This window comes from Echinops telfairi, unplaced genomic scaffold (genome assembly GCF_000313985.2).
Source record: "Echinops telfairi isolate 266 unplaced genomic scaffold, ASM31398v2 ScPeMD7_3;HRSCAF=10, whole genome shotgun sequence".
NCBI lineage: Eukaryota > Metazoa > Chordata > Mammalia > Afrosoricida > Tenrecidae > Echinops > Echinops telfairi.
Window position 1 is genome coordinate 13,347,142 of NW_022103899.1, and position 6,037 is coordinate 13,353,178.

Here is a 6,037-nt window from a genome sequence, read left to right on the forward strand (position 1 = left end):
AAGTAGGTATAATTGAATTGCCTAGAAAATATGTCATGAATATCCTTAAATTAATGTCAGTGGTATGTGTATATGGAATTTTCCTTAGATTATAAAAATTTTATTTGAAAATTGAGACGTGTTAGATTGTGTTCTCCAAAGAAGCAGAGTCAGTGGTGTGTGTGTGTGTGTGTGTGTGTGTGTGTGTGTGTGTAGGAAATGGCTCACACAGTTGTAGAAGCAGTAAATCCAGTCTGGTTTCAAATCCACGAGTCAGATGTTAAGCTGAAGGCTTTTCCTGACTCATGTAGCTGCCAGTGTTGGTGAATCAGGAAGCAGGAAGACAACCTAGCGAGCAAGAAGCCTACAGGCTGGTTGAAGCAGAGAGGGATAAATCCAAGTTAAACAATTCAGGCTTGTGACTGGAGAGTTGAATGAACCCAAGGTCAGCAGACAGTATGGCAGACTGCTGATAGCTCCCAGGGTCATCAGCCAACATGAAGCCATTGGTTTAAGTCCAAGGGATCAGAGATCTATGTGATTTTGCAGCATTCACACCAGCAAGAAGAGGGAAAACTTTCCCCTAGAGTCTACTGAAATAGGAACAGACCCTACCCTCAATTAGACTTCCCTTCAATTGTATCAAGGCTGTGACCTGATTAAATTGGTGCCCCTCCAACCTACTCTGTCTACAACTACTTGGATACTCACAGAGGATCCCATTATGGAGCTGATTACATTACGTTAGATAACATCATGGAAGACTCCTCCACCAAGTTGACAGGAGTCAAGTTGACACAAAATCTAAATATCACATATTAAACCAGCAAACAAATGTTTAAAGGACCAATCACAAATGATTTAGTCAAAGTTCTCTTTCAATATTTAAATTAAAATACATTTCTTTCTACTTTTCCAAACTCATCTCTTTCAATTTTTATATAACTGTTCAGATATATAATGGATTTTCTCAGGCAATAGATATTCAAGAGTTGATATATACAGATATGAAACTTGCACATAGGTTGAATTGCTTCTGCATGGTAATCATTGCTGTTAGTGCTAGTAGGTTGGTTCCAATTCAGAGTTACTCTTTGAATGTATTATTGATTGGAAGGGCAATGATTGTAGATCCAAGTAAAATGATCCATATGCCAACTTCAGTTTGTTTTTCTTTTTAATGACTTTCTTTATTGTTTTAATAGCAAATATTTTTGTTTATTTTACACTAAGCTGCAAACCAGGTTGAAGCCCATAGTCTTTTATTTGAAAAGGAAAAATATATAAATTTAATTACGTCTCAGATTTCCCTGCATGTGTTTAAGTAATAAGTGTTGTGTTAAAGTAATAGACTGAAAGTCAAGCTATATTTGAAAGAAATGAAAAAGATATAAGGGAAATATTTATTATAGACCTTTCCTAAGAACCTATGAAGAAATATAACTGTATTACAATCATCCAGGTTCACTCTTTGGGAGGGGAATCTTGAAGGGCATTTAGTACATTTTAGAAAGCTACACCAGGAATGGCAACTATTCCTTTCTCTAATTGGATTTTTGTCTTGAAGCACCTTGATACCAATGAAAATAGTTTTGTAAAAGGTTATGTAAAGACATAGTTGAAAGAATGATATTCTGGAAAGAAAAGCTATGAGAAATGAAATTAATTTCCTGGTATCTAACTGTGGTTCTGTTTCATAACATCCTGAAAGCATTCTCAGGATCCAAACAGTGAAGGATGCTACAGGCAGCCCGTGCTGTCAGATCTTGACCTGTAGTCCACATCTGAGCCAAGTTGATGGGCTCCAGAGCAAATGCAGGTGCCACTTTACTTACTGTCAATGTAAGTAGTACATTTACATAATTCGAACAATGTTCGCTGATACCTAATGAAACCATTATATGTGTGTACACACACAGATATACCGGTAGACAACACTCAATGAAGTTGGGCCTTAGTTTTCATGGTTTCTTTTATCCTTTGATCAAGTGTTAATTATTCATTTATTATGTGCTTGCTTAGTAAGTGATCACATCCTTATATAGGGTATGAGTGGAATGCCAGTGGAATAGAAATAATGCTTCGGTTTATACTTTCAAAGGAGACAATAAAATAGGTGTACATGTAGAATGATCTACAAAGCACGAGATAATATAAAATGTACGAACACTGAGTATTTCAGAATGCTGAAGCAGTGTGTATGGATGAGGCTTTCTGAGGCATTGGTGAAATGGACCAGGTCTTAGAGGAGCCCCGGTGGTGTAGTTCCACAAAGAGCTGCCCCTGGAGAAGGTCAGGGCTCTCTTTTCCTTAAGCAGTGCTGGTCCCAGAAGCCCACAGGGGCAGTTCTCGCCTGTCCTATCATAGGGTTGCTATGAATCAGCAGCAACTCTAGGACAGTGAGTTTGGTTTTCTGGATGAAAGAAAGAAACTAAGGGAAGAGTACATATTCAATGGCTCATGGATAAGAATGATCAGGCTCCAAAACTGGGTGATAATTAGAATGGATGGAGCAGAGAGAATGAGATAAATGACAAAAAGAGGTCAAATAGATACATACCAAATTTCATAATGACAAAAGCAATCTCTCTTTTATTGTTCCCTGAAATATCCTTTAAAGTTAACTGTGGGTAGTTAGGATGATGAAAGTGATACACATGAAATTGGATTAATGGAATTTCCTACTTAATATTGGTATTAGAAGGCCAACTGTACTTGGAATCCAAAATATCAATTGGAAACACTAAGAGAATACTATAATATTGCCCAGTTCCCACTGTTTCCCTTTATAGCTGGCCTTCTGTTTGGGTGTGTTTCATGATTTGCAGTCTTCTATTCTTCTAGAATGTAACAATCCCAGTGTTAAATTCTATTGTAGTAATTACTATTTAAGCACTTCAAAAGAAAAGCATTGTAAATTAGCTAGCAGCTATCAAATTTAGTGTTCCTTTCAGGGCAGAATTCTGAATGTTCATCTGGCCAGGCGCCCTGGATCCGGCCAAGCACGCGACACAGGCAAGAGTGGTGATGTGTAAGCGTCCTGGTCAGAGTCCAGTGTGGGAGCGTTCGTGAGCGGGGAGGTATTCAGAAACTCATTATGTGTCCACATAATAGCCCTGGATGGTTTTCAAAATAAGATGAATGTGGAAGCCTTCACTATCAATAGGAAAGCAATTACCTACTCTTGGACAACAAAAATTGCAAGGAATTCATCATTTATAAATGAAGCAAATTAAATTATGGCATGACTTTGTGTAAGAATAGAAAGTGCTTTTTACATTGATAGTTATAACATGGCCCTCAAGTCTAATTATAGTGCTTGGTGTTGCAATGAACATTACTTTTATGATCATTCACAATTTAGTTGTCATTAGTGCTTGAAAACTAGAGTGAGTGCAAGAATTGCAGGGTTTTCTGGGTGTGGAGTTCGTCTAACAAGGCCTGGTGGCATGGTCATATACCCATTTAACTGCTAACTGCAAGGTTGGTGGTTCAAGCTCACCAGTCATTTTGCGGAAGACAAATGAGACTCTCTGCTATTGTAAAGCTTTTTGAAGGTCCCGAAACCCTGCCTTAGGTCACTCTGAGCCAGAATGGACTCCTTGGCAGTGGGTTTCAAATGAAATAAAACACACGTGTAGGCATTTTACACAATGGGCAACTCTGCCACAGAAGACAAATGTAAATTTTGGTACTGGCACAAAAGAGTATAAAAGTAGACCACTTTAAATAATAACATCTACCCAATTACAGGCCTTCACTCTAAATATTACAGAAATTTTATTTTTTTAAACCAAATTGAATTTTTTAGATTTTGTTAAATATATTAACATTCTGTTAAATAGGTTAATATGCTTGCTAAAAGTACATAAACATTGGGACTTTATTTAAAATACTCACTAGTGTTTGTTTATTCAAAAATGTTACATAACATGAAGTCCATTTTTGGCATAGCCATATAAATAAATGTTGTTAATAGAAAAATATTTTTACTTATTTTTATCCAAAAGTGATTTTTATATTATTCTAAGGAAAATATTACCTTATTTCATAGTTGGAAGTTAAGTACACTTATTATAGTTGTTTGCAAATATTTGGGCTATTTTAATTTATATTAATGCTATAATATTGTATCAACAATCTCTGGTTTGAATGCTCATGTTTTTTATTATGTCTCTTATTACCACAGCAATGTGTCCAATGGGTTTCAAAACTACTTCAATAAAGTCATCTATTCTTAGCTGCTTCGACGAAGCAAATAAAATGCCAAGATTAAGCTTAATGTTAAGATTTAATTTTCAAGAAGGGAAAAAATCTCATTAAGCATGTCAATTTTAGGAATAAGAATATAAAAGTATTTGTGAAACAAAATTATTATAGGTTTGGTTTAGAATCAAACACTGATGGTTGTAGTTTATTTCTGCTATCATTATTTATAAGTAAAAGTAAATTATGTTATAATGGAACTTTAAGTTATTTGTAGTTTACACTAAGGACCGTTTTATAATCTTGACTATATTTCAAAATGATTGACTTTGTATACATTACATGTCACCTTTGCATTTCTCTTTTGTTTTTCCAGATGGTGAAACAATTTTATTTCGGTTGTCTTTAAAACCATAAATACAATGTTCTTTATATAAAATCAGTAGTGTAGACACCCTATACTTTCTATGAAATAATTATACAGACCTTTTCAGGAAAAAAACCATTAAATGATTTCAATTAGTTTGACTTGAAAAAACAATCACCTCTGGACTTATTCCTAAAAGATAGCATTCTATCTCTCTGCGTCTTGTGGTTCTTAGAGTTCAGATGGCTGTCATTTAGTTCCTTGCTCCTGCATCCTTGTGTGGGTCACACGATGTAAATAGGTTTATTTGTCACTTCATGTTCCATTCATCAGCCTTTCCTGCAAGTTCATCAGAAGGTGGAGCAGGTTGGACCTTTCTCTGTGTCTTTTTTCAAGACTTTCCAGGAAGGGAGAAACATCATCAACACCACGGATTGTAAACTCCAAGTCTTTGCCAACAATTCTGATGGAAACACTTGTGTTGTTAGTTCCTGCTTGGCAGGAAGTGTCTCTGAAGGCACAAAGACCATGTTTAACTAAGTCATCCAAATTGTACTCTATAAATTCAGACATATGTCTCAAGTAAGTACTAGCTGACTGAGAGCGAGCCCAAATGGACATAGCTCTCAGACAAAATAGTTAACAGATGGACAGGTTTGGAAAATGTGAGGGCCCTTCTCACCATAACCAACAATGAGCCACCCTATACCCTATGACTTCTGGCCATATTGCTGAGCTGGCATCTGCATTTTGCTTCCAATTAGAGACCCAGGAAGAAGTCTGTCAAATAAAAATCTCTAATGCTAACACTCCAGATGCATGGAATTACATTAACGTTCTAGCATCAGCAGTAAACCCTACAACTGAAATACCTATATGGTCGTCAATATGGAGAATTTATTTTTGATGACCTGCAGGCTCTGACTGCACCCTCTTCAATGCAATTAGCACTGCATGGGTTTGTAATTTTGGGCCAAGTGTGAGTGAATCTTGTTTAACAGCTTCCATTGCATTTTCAATTTGATGAATCCTCTCCTAAGGGCTCCAAACAGTGACATCACTGTCATACTGATTTCAAACCATGGTGTCCCACCATGGGCTTCACTTCAGCCTCCTACCTCCATTTCTCAGGAGTTGCTTCAGACCCATAGTGACCCTATGCACAAATAGGAACAAAATATGGCCCTGCACCCTCCTCACAATGGTGCCTGTACTTGAACCCATTACCGCAGCCATGGTGTCCGTCCGTCTCCTGAGGGCCTTCCATTCCTTAGCTGCCCCTCGATGTTACCAAGCAAGACATCCTTCTCCAAGGACTGGTTTCTCTTAACAACATGTCCCAAGTATGTAAGACCAAGTCTTGCCATGCTTGCCTCTAAAGAGCATTCTGCCCACACTTCTTCAAAGGCAGGTGTGTTTGTACTTTTAGCAGTCCACAGTACATTCATTATGATTCTCCAGTGCCACCACTCACATGTACCGATT

General features: G+C 37.1%; 1 pseudogene; it reads right to left on the reverse strand.

Moving 5' to 3' along the window:
* Positions 1-4,862: 4,862 nt before the first annotated feature.
* LOC101653225 lies at positions 4,863-5,635 on the reverse strand (annotated as a pseudogene).
* Between the last annotated feature and the right edge of the window lie 402 nt (positions 5,636-6,037).